Source organism: Stenella coeruleoalba, assembly GCF_951394435.1.
Source record: "Stenella coeruleoalba genome assembly, contig: scaffold_39, whole genome shotgun sequence".
NCBI classification, from domain to species: Eukaryota; Metazoa; Chordata; class Mammalia; order Artiodactyla; family Delphinidae; genus Stenella; species Stenella coeruleoalba.
In genome coordinates this window covers 1,498,950-1,513,001 of record NW_027646400.1, presented here as the reverse complement: position 1 = coordinate 1,513,001, position 14,052 = coordinate 1,498,950, and the positions used below count along the sequence as shown (strand labels likewise).

Sequence of the window (14,052 nt, the reverse complement as noted above, 5' to 3'; positions counted from 1 at the left end):
GGAGAAGTGTATGGTGTTTCCTGAAACATCTAAAAAACAAAGCAACAGAGCCTAGGGCACTTCCACTTATGGTCCTATAGCTTAGGGAAATTAAAATCAAAAAGACACAGCCACCCCAAAGTTTGGGACGCCTACATTTACAAGAACCTCGGTTACTGTACAAGTTCAATATCACAGAAAGTGAAAAATGGATAAAGAACTTTTGGTACTTACGTACAATGCAGTATCACTCAGCAATGAAATCTATGTCATCAGGCCCGTAGCAGCATAATGAGTGGATTCAGGTACGATGATTCTAACTGAAATAAGTCACACAGAAAAAGAAACATCATAAGATATCAGTAATACACGGAATGTAAACTTGGCTACACAGGAACTGCATTCCAAAAAGAACAGGGTCTCAAATTTAGAAAACCAACTTATGCTTGCTTAAGGTGAAAGGTGAGTTGGGGTGCTGCATAAAACCAGAGATTGAAATGAGCACAGATAAAGTTCCTTAAGCCAAATATGGAATAGACAAGAGCTACTCCTGCTCAACGAAATGGACTCAACACCCCATATTAAACGCCTAAGAATGTACCTGACTAGTAAGTATCTTAAAACCTATGGATTGCTATGTCTCCAAAAGAGAATCAAGCGTGTGTACAGGGGCATAAACGCAGCAGTGATAGGATTGGAGAGGTTCGGTGAGCAAATGAAGACCCTTTGAAGTCATATTGCATGGTACCCATTACACGGGTCTCAACTCTCCAGGTTTAAGGTATTCTTCCTTCAGCTAAAACATGCATGTGGAACCCAGAGTATGATCAACCATGTGAACGGGAGACGTGTTCAAATATGTCTCAGTTTTCCTCCCCTGGTACTCGGGTGCAACATTCCAGACGCTTTACTAACACTCTCCCGACTTGGAGAGTCAGTCCCTTTAACCTCCTGTTTGGCCCAGTTTGCAATTTCTGCGGAAGTTGAACAGGAATAGCGAGAACCAATGAGAGGCTAGCTGGAGGTGTCTGGACGGGCAAATTTAACTCTCATTTCCCACCAGGAAGAGGAATTAACGAAAGGCTCAGCATGCCGGGCCGGAACCAGATTAGGGCCTGAAGCCAACCTGCGGTGTTGCGGCCAGGTCACAAGAAAGCGAGTTGAAGAAACGAGCTCAGGGGCACTGTAATTCACAAACCTGCAGAGTTATAAATGACAGCTATCGTCCAAAAATAGACTGAAGTAAGGCTGCCAAGAGGACTTGAAAGCGGGGCAGAATTGCAGAAAACCGATTTCAGGAGGTAGACTGGAATTGCATTGAAAGCATAGGAAAAGAGGCAGAACGTCCACAATGATGCACTTGGCCAAAAAGGGCGTATGCGTTTTTTCCTGAATATATTCAGGAATAAACGCATACGCCCTTTTTGGCCAACCAAGCAAGCTTGCAAAGGAAATCTGCACTACAATGAAGTCTCACTTCCCCCCGGTCAAAAGGGCCATCTGAAAAAAGTGTAAAATCCAGAAAGGCAGGACAGGCCATGGAGAACTGGGAGCCTTGTTATGCTGATGGGCGGGATGTAAATTGCCAACAGCCACTGGGGTGAAGTGTATGGTGTTTCCTGAAACATCTAAAAAACAAAGCAACAGAGCCTAGGGCACTTCCACTTATGGTCCTATAGCTTAGGGAAATTAAAATCAAAAAGACACAGCCACCCCAAAGTTTGGAACGGCTCTGTTTACAAGAACCTCGTTTACAGTACAAGTTCAACATCGCAGAAAGTGAAAAATGGATAAAGAACTTGTGGTACTTACGTACAATGCAGTATCACTCAGCAATGAAATCTATGTCATCAGGCCCGTAGCAGCATAATGAGTGGATTCAGGTACGATGATTCTAACTGAAATAAGTCACACAGAAAAAGAAACATCATAAGATATCACTAATACACGGAATGTAAACTTGGCTACACAGGAACTGCATTCCAAAACAGAACAGGGTCTCAAATTTAGAAAACCAACTTATGCTTGCTTAAGGGGAAAGGTGAGTTGGGGTGCTGCATAGAACCAGAGATTGAAATGAGTACAGATAAAGTTCCTTAAGCCAAATATGGAATAGACAAGAGCTACTCCTTGCTCAACGAAATGGACTCAACACCCCATATTAAACGCCTAAGAATGTACCTGACTAGTAAGTATCTTAAAACCTATGGATTGCTATGTCTCCAAAAGAGAATCAAGCGTGTGTACAGGGGTATAAACGCAGCAGTGATAGGATTGGAGAGGTTCGGTGAGCAAATGAAGACCCTTTGAAGTCATATTGCATGGTACCCATTACACGGGTCTCAACTCTCCAGGTTTAAGGTATTCTTCCTTCAACTAAAACATGCATGTGGAACCCAGAGTATGATCAACCATGTGAACGGGAGACGTGTTCAAATATGTCTCAGTTTTCCTCCCCTGGTACTCGAGTGCAACATTCCAGACGCTTTACTAACACTCTCCCCACTTGGAGAGTCAGCGCCTTTAACCTCCTGTTTGGCCCAGTTTGCAATTTCTGCGGAAGATGAACAGGAATAGCGAGAACCAATGAGAGGCTAGCTGGAGGTGTCTGGACGGGCAAATTTAACTCTCATTTCCCACCAGGAAGAGGAAATAACCAAAGGCTCAGCGTGCCGTACCGGAACCAGATTAGGGACTGAAGCCATCCTGCGGTGTTGCGGCCAGCTCAAAAGAAAGCGAGTTGAAGAAAGGAGCTCAGGGGCACTGTAATTCACAAACCTGCAGAGTTATAAATGACAGCTATCGTCCAAAAATAGACTGAAGTAAGGCTGCCAAGAGGACTTGAAAGCGGGGCAGAATTGCAGGAAACCGATTTCAGGAGGTAGACTGGAATTGCATTGAAAGCATAGGAAAAGAGGCAGAACGTCCACAATGATGCACTTGGCCAAAAAGGGCGTATGCGTTTTTTCCTGAATATATTCAGGAAAAAACGCATACGCCCTTTTTGGCAAACCAAGCAAGCTTGCAAAGGAAATCTGCACTACAATGAAGTCTCACTTCCCCCGGTCAAAAGGGCCATCTGAAAAAAGTGTAAAATGCAGAAAGGCAGGACAGGCCATGGAGAACTGGGAGCCTTGTTATGCTGAAGGGCGGGATGTAAATTGCCAACAAACACTCGGGAGAAGTGTATGGTGTTTCCTGAAACATCTAAAAAACAAAGCAACAGAGCCTAGGGCACTTCCACTTATGGTCCTATAGCTTAGGGAATTTAAAATCAAAAAGACACAGCCACCCCAAAGTTTCGAACGGCTCTGTTTACAAGAACCTCGTTTACAGTACAAGTTCAACATCGCAGAAAGTGAAAAATGGATAAAAAAGTTGTGGTATTTACTTACAAAGCAATATCACTCAGCAATGAAATCTGTGTCATCAGGCCCTTAGCAGCACAATGAGTGGATTCAGGTATGATGATTCTAACTGAAATAAGTCACACAGAAAAAGAAACATCATAAGATATCAGTAATACACGGAATGTAAACTTGGCTACACAGAAACTCAGTTACAAAACAGAACAGGGTCTCAAATTTAGAAAACCAACTTATGCTTGCTTAAGGGTAAAGGTGAGTTGGGGTGCTGCATAAAACCAGAGATTGAAATGAGCACAGATAAAGTTCCTTAAGCCAAATATGGAATAGACAAGAGCTACTCCTTGCTCAACGAAAAGGACTCAACACCGCATATTAAACGCCTAAGAATGTACCTGACTAGTAAGTATGTTAAAACCTATGGATTGCTATGTCTCCGAAAGAGAATCAAGCATGTGTACAGGGGCATAAATGCAGCAGTGATAGGATTGGAGAGGTTCGGTAAGCAAATGAAGACCCTTTGAAGTCATATTTCATGGTACCCATTCCACGGCTTTCAAATACACAGGTTTAAAGTATTCTTCCTTCACCTAAAACATGCATGTGGAACCCAAGTATGATCAACCATGTGAACGGGAGACGTGTTCAAATATGTCTCAGTTTTCCTCCCCTGGTACTCAGGTGCAACATTCCAGACGCTTTACTAACACTCTCCCCACTTGGGAGTCAGTCCCTTTAACCTCCTGTTTGGCCCAGTTTGCAATTTCTGTGGAAGATGAACAGGAATAGCGACAACCAATGAGAGACTAGCTGGAGGTGTCTGGACGGGCAAATTTAACTCTCATTTCCCACCAGGAAGAGGAAATAACCAAAGGCTCAGCATGCCGTGCCGGAACCAGATTAGGGCCTGAAGCCATCCTGCGGTGTTGCGGCCAGGTCACAAGAAAGCGAGTTGAAGAAAGGAGCTCAGGGGCACTGTAATTCACAAACCTGCAGAGTTATAAATGACAGCTATCGTCCAAAAATAGACTGAAGTAAGGCTGCCAAGAGGACTTGAAAGCGGGGCAGAATTGCAGGAAACCGATTTCAGGAGGTAGACTGGAATTGCATTGAAAGCATAGGAAAAGAGGCAGAACGTCCACAATGATGCACTTGGCCAAAAAGGGCGTATGCGTTTTTTCCTGAATATATTCAGGAAAAAACGCATACGCCCTTTTTGGCCAACCAAGCAAGCTTGCAAAGGAAATCTGCACTACAATGAAGTCTCACTTCCCCCCAGTCAAAAGGGCCATCTGAAAAAAGTGTAAAATCCAGAAAGGCAGGACAGGCCATGGAGAACTGGGAGCCTTGTTATGCTGATGGGCGGGATGGAAATTGCCAACAACCACTCGGGAGAAGTGTATGGTGTTTCCTGAAACATCTAAAAAACAAAGCAACAGAACCTAGGGCACTTCCACTTATGGTCCTATAGCTTAGGGAAATTAAAATCAAAAAGACACAGCCACCCCAAAGTTTGGAACGGTTCTGTTTACAAGAACCTCGTTTACAGTACAAGTTCAACATCGCAGAAAGTGAAAAATGGATAAAGAACTTGTGGTACTTACGTACAATGCAGTATCACTCAGCAATGAAATCTATGTCATCAGGCCCGTAGCAGCATAATGAGTGGATTCAGGTACGATGATTCTAACTGAAATAAGTCACACAGAAAAAGAAACATCATAAGATATCACTAATACACGGAATGTAAACTTGGCTACACAGGAATTGCATTCCAAAACAGAACAGGGTCTCAAATTTAGAAAACCAACTTATGCTTGCTTAAGGGGAAAGGTGAGTTGGGGTGCTGCATAAAACCAGAGATTGAAATGAGCACAGATAAAGTTCCTTAAGCCAAATATGGAATAGACAAGAGCTACTCCTTGCTCAACGAAATGGACTCAAAACACCATATTAAATGCCTAAGAATGTACCTGACTAGTAAGTATCTTAAAACCTATGGATTGCTATGCCTACAAAAGAGAATCAAGCATGTGGACAGGGGCATAAACGCAGCAGTGATAGTATTGGAGAGGTTCGGTGAGCAAATGAAGACCCTTTGAAGTCATATTGCATGGTACCCATTACACGGGTCTCAACTCTCCAGGTTTAAGGTATTCTTCCTTCAGCTAAAACATGCATGTAGAACCCAGAGTATGATCAACCATGTGAATGGGAGACGTGTTCAAATATGTCTCAGTTTTCCTCCCCTGGTACTCGGGTGCAACATTCCAGACGCTTTACTAACACTCTCCCGACTTGGAGAGTCAGTCCCTTTAACCTCCTGTTTGGCCCAGTTTGCAATTTCTGCGGAAGATGAACAGGAATAGCGAGAACCAATGAGAGGCTAGCTGGAGGTGTCTGGACGGGCAAATTTAACTCTCATTTCCCACCAGGAAGAGGAATTAACCAAAGGCTCAGCATGCCGGGCCGGAACAAGATTAGGGCCTGAAGCCATCCTGCGGTGTTGCGGCCAGGTCACAAGAAAGCGAGTTGAAGAAAGGAGCTCAGGGGCACTGCAATTCACAAACCTGCAGAGTTATAAATGACAGCTATCGTCCAAAAATAGACTGAAGTAAGGCTGCCAAGAGGACTTGAAATCGGGGCAGAATTGCAGGAAACCGATTTCAGGAGGTAGACTGGAATTGCATTAAAAGCATAGGAAAAGAGGCAGAACGTCCACAATGATGCACTTGGCCAAAAAGGGCGTATGCGTTTTTTCCTGAATATATTCAGGAAAAAACGCATACGCCCTTTTTGGCCAACCAAGCAAGCTTGCAAAGGAAATCTGCACTACAATGAAGTCTCACTTCCCCCCGGTCAAAAGGGCCATCTGAAAAAAGTGTAAAATCCAGAAAGGCAGGACAGGCCATGGAGAACTGGGAGCCTTGTTATGCTGATGGGCGGGATGGAAATTGCCAACAAACACTCGGGAGAAGTGTATGGTGTTTCCTGAAACATCTAAAAAACAAAGCATCAGAGCCTAGGGCACTTCCACTTATGGTCCTATAGCTTAGGGAATTTAAAATCAAAAAGACACAGCCACCCCAAAGTTTGGAACGGCTCTGTTTACAAGAACCTCGTTTACAGTACAAGTTCAACATCGCAGAAAGTGAAAAATGGATAAAAAAGTTGTGGTATTTACTTACAAAGCAATATCACTCAGCAATGAAATCTGTGTCATCAGGCCCTTAGCAGCACAATGAGTGGATTCAGGTATGATGATTCTAACTGAAATAAGTCACACAGAAAAAGAAACATCATAAGATATCAGTAATACACGGAATGTAAACTTGGCTACACAGGAACTGAATTACAGAACAGAACAGGGTCTCAAATTTAGAAAACCAACTTATGCTTGCTTAAGGGGAAAGGTGAGTTGGGGTGCTGCATAAAACCAGAGATTGAAATGAGCACAGATAAAGTTCCTTAAGCCAAATATGGAATAGACAAGAGCTACTCCTTGCTCAACGAAATGGACTCAAAACCGCATATTAAACGCCTAAGAATGTACCTGACTAGTAAGTATCTTAAAACCTATGGATTGCTATGTCTCCGAAAGAGAATCAAGCATGTGTACAGGGGCATAAACGCAGCAGTGATAGGATTGGAGAGGTTCGGTGAGCAAATGAAGACCCTTTGAAGTCATATTGCATGGTACCCATTCCACGGGTTTCAAATACCCAGGTTTAAGGTATTCTTCCTTCAGCTAAAACATGCATGTGGAAACCAAGTATGATCAACCATGTGAACGGGAGACGTGTTCAAATATTTCTCAGTTTTCCTCCCCTGGTACTCGGGTGCAACATTCCAGACGCTTTACTAACACTCTCCCCACTTGGAGAGTCAGCGCCTTTAACCTCCTGTTTGGCCCAGTTTGCAATTTCTTGGAAGATGAACAGGAATAGCGAGAACCAATGAGAGACTAGCTGGAGGTGTCTGGACGGGCAAATTTAACTCTCATTTCCCACCAGGAAGAGGAAATAACCAAAGGCTCAGTGTGCCGTGCCGGAACCAGATTAGGGCCTGAAGCCATCCTGCGGTGTTGCGGCCAGGTCACAAGAAAGCGAGTTGAAGAAAGGAGCTCAGGGGCACTGTAATTCACAAACCTGCAGAGTTATAAATGACAGCTATCGTCCAAAAATAGACTGAAGTAAGGCTGCCAAGAGGACTTGAAAGCGGGGCAGAATTGCAGGAAACCGATTTCAGGAGGTAGACTGGAATTGCATTGAAAGCATAGGAAAAGAGGCAGAACGTCCACAATGATGCACTTGGCCAAAAAGGGCGTATGCGTTTTATCCTGAATATATTCAGGAAAAAACGCATACGCCCTTTTTGGCCAACCAAGCAAGCTTGCAAAGGAAATCTGCACTACAATGAAGTCTCACTTCCCCCCGGTCAAAAGGGCCATCTGAAAAAAGTGTAAAATCCAGAAAGGCAGGACAGGCCATGGAGAACTGGGAGCCTTGTTATGCTGAAGGGAGGGATGTAAATTGCCAACAAACACTCGGGAGAAGTGTATGGTGTTTCCTGAAACATCTAAAAGACAAAGCAACAGAGCCTAGGGCACTTCCACTTATGGTCCTATAGCTTAGGGAATTTAAAATCAAAAAGGCACAGCCACCCCAAAGTTTGGAACGGCTCGGTTTACAAGAACCTCGTTTACAGTACAAGTTCAACATCGCAGAAAGTGAAAAATGGATAAAGAACTTGTGGTACTTACGTACAATGCAGTATCACTCAGCAATGAAATCTATGTCATCAGGCCCGTAGCAGCATAATGAGTGGATTCAGGTACGATGATTCTAACTGAAATAAGTCACACAGAAAAAGAAACATCATAAGATATCACTAATACACGGAATGTAAACTTGGCTACACAGGAACTGAATTACAGAACAGAACAGGGTCTCAAATTTAGAAAACCAACTTATGCTTGCTTAAGGGGAAAGGTGAGTTGGGGTGCTGCATAAAACCAGAGATTGAAATGAGCACAGATAAAGTTCCTTAAGCCAAATATGGAATAGACAAGAGCTACTCCTTGCTCAACGAAATGGACTCAAAGCCCCATATTAAATGCCTAAGAATGTACCTGACTAGTAAGTATCTTAAAACCTATGGATTGCTATGCCTCCAAAAGAGAATAAAGCATGTGTACAGGGGCATAAACGCAGCAGTGATAGGATTGGAGAGGTTCGGTGAGCAAATGAAGACCCTTTGAAGTCATATTGCATGGTACCCATTCCACGGGTCTCAACTCTCCAGGTTTAAGGTATTCTTCCTTCAGCTAAAATATGCATGTGGAACCCAGAGTATGATCAACCATGTGAACGGGAGACGTGTTCAAATATGTCTCAGATTTCCTCCCCTGGTACTCGGGTGCAACATTCCAGACGCTTTACTAACACTCTCCCCACTTGGAGAGTCAGCGCCTTTAACCTCCTGTTTGGCACAGTTTGCAATTTCTGCGGAAGATGAACAGGAATAGCGAGAACCAATGAGAGGCTAGCTGGAGGTGTCTGGACGGGCAAATTTAACTCTCATTTCCCACCAGGAAGAGGAAATAACCAAAGGCTCAGCCTGCCGTACTGGAACCAGATTAGGGCCTGAAGCCACCCTGCGGTGTTGCGGCCAGCTCAAAAGAAAGCGAGTTGAAGAAAGGAGCTCAGGGGCACTGTAATTCACAAACCTGCAGAGTTATAAATGACAGCTATCGTCCCAAAATATACTGAAGTAAGGCTGCCAAGAGGACTTGAAAGCGGAGCAGAATTGTAGGAAACCGATTTCAGGAGGTAGACTGGAATTGCATTGAAAGCATAGGAAAAGAGGCAGAACGTCCACAATGATGCACTTGGCCAAAAAGGGCGTATGCGTTTTTTCCTGAATATATTCAGGAAAAAACGCATACGCCCTTTTTGGCCAACCAAGCAAGCTTGCAAAGGAAATCTGCACTACAATGAAGTCTCACTTCCCCCTGGTCAAAAGGGCCATCTGAAAAAAGTGTAAAATCCAGAAAGGCAGGACAGGCCATGGAGAACTGGGAGCCTTGTTATGCTGATGGGCGGGATGGAAATTGCCAACAACCACTCGGGAGAAGTGTATGGTGTTTCCTGAAACATCTAAAAAACAAAGCAACAGAACCTAGGGCACTTCCACTTATGGTCCTATAGCTTAGGGAAATTAAAATCAAAAAGACACAGCCACCCCAAAGTTTGGAACGGCTCTGTTTACAAGAACCTCGTTTACAGTACAAGTTCAACATCGCAGAAAGTGAAAAATGGATAAAGAAGTTGTGGTATTTACTTACAAAGCAATATCACGCAGCAATGAAATCTGTGTCATCAGGCCCTTAGCAGCACAATGAGTGGATTCAGGTATGATGATTCTAACTGAAATAAGTCACACAGAAAAAGAAACATCATAAGATATCAGTAATACACGGAATGGAAACTTGGCTACACAGGAACTGAATTACAGAACAGAACAGGGTCTCAAATTTAGAAAACCAACTTATGCTTGCTTAAGGGTAAAGGTGAGTTGGGGTGCTGCATAAAACCAGAGATTGAAATGAGCACAGATAAAGTTCCTTAAGCCAAATATGGAATAGACAAGAGCTACTCCTTGCTCAACGAAATGGACTCAACACCCCATATAAAACGCCTAAGAATGTACCTGACTAGTAAGTATCTTAAAACCTATGGATTGCTATGTCTCTGAAAGAGAATCAAGCATGTGTACAGGGGCATAAACGCAGCAGTGATAGGATTGGAGAGGTTCGGTGAGCAAATGAAGACGCTTTGAAGTCATATTGCATGGTACCCATTCCACGGGTTTCAACTACCCAGGTTTTAGGTATTCTTCCTTCAGCTAAAACATGCATGTGGAACCCAAGTATGATCAACCATGTGAATGGGAGACGTGTTCAAATATGTCTCAGTTTTCCTCCCCTGGTACTCGGGTGCAACATTCCAGACGCTTTACTAACACTCTCCCCACTTGGAGAGTCAGCGCCTTTAACCTCCTGTTTGGCCCAGTTTGCAATTTCTGCGGAAGATGAACAGGAATAGCGAAAACCAATGAAAGACTAGCTGGAGGTGTCTGGATGGGCAAATTTAACTCTCATTTCCCACCAGGAAGAGGAATTAACCAAAGGCTCAGCGTGCCATGCCGGAACCACATTAGGGCCTGAAGCCATCCTGCGGTGTTGCGGCCAGGTCACAAGAAAGCGAGTTGAAGAAAGGAGCTCAGGGGCACTGTAATTCACAAACCTGCAGAGTTATAAATGACAGCTATCGTCCAAAAATAGACTGAAGTAAGGCTGCCAAGAGGACTTGAAATCGGGGCAGAATTGCAGGAAACCGATTTCAGGAGGTAGACTGGGATTGCATTGAAAGCATAGGAAAAGAGGCAGAACGTCCACAATGATGCACTTGGCCAAAAAGGGCGTATGCGTTTTTTCCTGAATATATTCAGGAAAAAACGCATACGCCCTTTTTGGCCAACCAAGCAAGCTTGCAAAGGAAATCTGCACTACAATGAAGTCTCACTTCCCCCCGGTCAAAAGGGCCATCTGAAAAAAGTGTAAAATCCAGAAAGGCAGGACAGGCCATGGAGAACTGGGAGCCGTTTTATGCTGATGGGCGGGATGTAAATTACCAACAGACACTCAGGAGAAGTGTATGGTGTTTCCTGAAACATCTAAAAAACAAAGCAACAGAACCTAGGGCACTTCCACTTATGGTCCTATAGCTTAGGGAAATTAAAATCAAAAAGACACAGCCACCCCAAAGTTTGGGACGCCTCTGTTTACAAGAACCTCGTTTACAGTACAAGTTCAACATCGCAGAAAGTGAAAAATGGATAAAGAAGTTGTGGTATTTACTTACAAAGCAATATCACTCAGCAATGAAATCTGTGTCATCAGGCCCTTAGCAGCACAATGAGTGGATTCAGGTATGATGATTCTAACTGAAATAAGTCACACAGAAAAAGAAACATCATAAGATATCAGTAATACACCGAATGGAAACTTGGCTACACAGGAACTGAATTACAGAACAGAACAGGGTCTCAAATTTAGAAAACCAACTTATGCTTGCTTAAGGGTAAAGGTGAGTTGGGGTGCTGCATAAAACCAGAGATTGAAATGAGCACAGATAAAGTTCCTTAAGCCAAATATGGAATAGACAAGAGCTACTCCTTGCTCAAAGAAATGGACTCAACACCCCATATTAAACGCCTAAGAATGTACCTGACTAGTAAGTATCTTAAAACCTATGGATTGCTATGTCTCCGAAAGAGAATCAAGCATGTGTACAGGGGCATAAACGCAGCAGTGATAGGATTGGAGAGGTTCGGTGAGCAAATGAAGACGCTTTGAAGTCATATTGCATGGTACCCATTCCACGGGTTTCAACTACCCAGGTTTTAGGTATTCTTCCTTCAGCTAAAACATGCATGTGGAACCCAAGTATGATCAACCATGTGAATGGGAGACGTGTTCAAATATGTCTCAGTTTTCCTCCCCTGGTACTCGGGTGCAACATTCCAGACGCTTTACTAACACTCTCCCCACTTGGAGAGTCAGCGCCTTTAACCTCCTGTTTGGCCCAGTTTGCAATTTCTGCGGAAGATGAACAGGAATAGCGAGAACCAATGAGAGGCTAGCTGGAGGTGTCTGGACGGGCAAATTTAACTCTCATTTCCCACCAGGAAGAGGAAATAACCAAAGGCTCAGTGTGCCGTGCCGGAACCAGATTAGGGCCTGAAGCCATCCTGCAGTGTTGCGGCCAGCTCAAAAGAAAGCGAGTTGAAGAAAGGAGCTCAGGGGCACTGTAATTCACAAACCTGCAGAGTTATAAATGACAGCTATCGTCCAAAATATACTGAAGTAAGGCTGCCAAGAGGACTTGAAAGCGGGGCAGAATTGCAGGAAACCGATTTCAGGAGGTAGACTGGAATTGCATTGAAAGCATAGGAAAAGAGGCAGAACGTCCACAATGATGCACTTGGCCAAAAAGGGCGTATGCGTTTTTTCCTGAATATATTCAGGAAAAAACGCATACGCCCTTTTTGGTCAACCAAGCAAGCTTGCAAAGGAAATCTGCACTACAATGAAGTCTCACTTCCCCCCGGTCAAAAGGGCCATCTGAAAAAAGTGTAAAATCCAAAAAGGCAGGACAGGCCATGGAGAACTGGGAGCCTTGTTATGCTGAAGAGCGGGATGTAAATTGCCAAGAAACACTCGGGAGAAGTGTATGGTGTTTCCTGAAACATCTAAAAAACAAAGCATCAGAGCCTAGGGCACTTCCACTTATGGTCCTATAGCTTAGGGAATTTAAAATCAAAAAGACACAGCCACCCCAAAGTTTCGAATGGCTCTGTTTACAAGAACCTCGTTTACAGTACAAGTTCAACATTGCAGAAAGTGAAAAATGGATAAAAAAGTTGTGGTATTTACTTACAAAGCAATATCACTCAGCAATGAAATCTGTGTCTTCAGGCCCTTACCAGCACAATGAGTGGATTCAGGTATGATGATTCTAAATGAAATAAGTCACACAGAAAAAGAAACATCATAAGATATCACTAATACACGGAATGTAAACTTGGCTACACAGGAACTGAATTACAGAACAGAACAGGGTCTCAAATTTAGAAAACCAACTTATGCTTGCTTAAGGGGAAAGGTGAGTTGGGGTGCTGCATAAAACCAGAGATTGAAATGAGCACAGATAAAGTTCCTTAAGCCAAATATGGAATAGACAAGAGCTACTCCTTGCTCAACGAAATGGACTCAACACCGCATATTAAACGCCTAAGAATGTACCCTACTAGTAAGTATCTTAAAACCTATGGATTGCTATGTCTCCGAAAGAGAATCAAGCATGTGTACAGGGGCATAAACGCAGCAGTGATAGGATTGGAGAGGTTCGGTGAGCAAATGAAGACCCTTTGAAGTCATATTGCATGGTACCCATTCCACGGGTTTCAAATACACAGGTTTAAGGTATTCTTCCTTCAGCTAAAAGATGCATGTGGAACCCAAGTATGATCAACCATGTGAACGGGAGACGTGTTCAAATATTCTCAGTTTTCCTCCCCTGGTACTCGGGTGCAACATTCCAGACGCTTTACTAACACTCTCCCCACTTGGAGAGTCAGCGCCTTTAACCTCCTGTTTGGCCCAATTTGCAATTTCTTGGAAGATGAACAGGAATAGCGAGAACCAATGAGAGACTAGCTGGAGGTGTCTGGACGGGCAAATTTAACTCTCATTTCCCTCCAGGAAGAGGAAATAACCAAAGGCTCAGCGTGCCGTGCTGGAAACAGATTAGGGCCTGAAGCCATCCTGCGGTGTTGCGGCCAGGTCACAAGAAAGCGAGTTGAAGAAAGGAGCTCAGGGGCACTGTAATTCACAAACCTGCAGAGTTATAAATGACAGCTATCGTCCAAAAATAGACTGAAGTAAGGCTGCCAAGAGGACTTGAAAGCGGGGCAGAATTGCAGGAAACCGATTTCAGGAGGTAGACTGGAATTGCATTGAAAGCATAGGAAAAGAGGCAGAACGTCCACAATGATGCACTTGGCCAAAAAGGGCATATGCGTTTTTTCCTGAATATATTCAGGAAAAAACGCATACGCCCTTTTTGGCCAACCAAGCAAGCTT

At 43.7% G+C, this 14,052-nt stretch overlaps 1 long non-coding RNA gene across 50 annotated transcripts in view; it reads right to left on the bottom strand.

The window, feature by feature from the left end:
• The window catches only part of LOC307181137, a 3,028,377-nt gene that overhangs the window by 1,659,995 nt on the left and 1,354,330 nt on the right, over nucleotides 1-14,052 (bottom strand). For all 50 annotated transcript variants that reach the window (XR_013825945.1, XR_013825946.1, XR_013825971.1 and 47 more), the window contains one exon: nucleotides 12,844-12,925. This is a non-coding gene — a long non-coding RNA (uncharacterized lncRNA). The remainder of the gene's footprint in view (nucleotides 1-12,843; nucleotides 12,926-14,052) is intronic.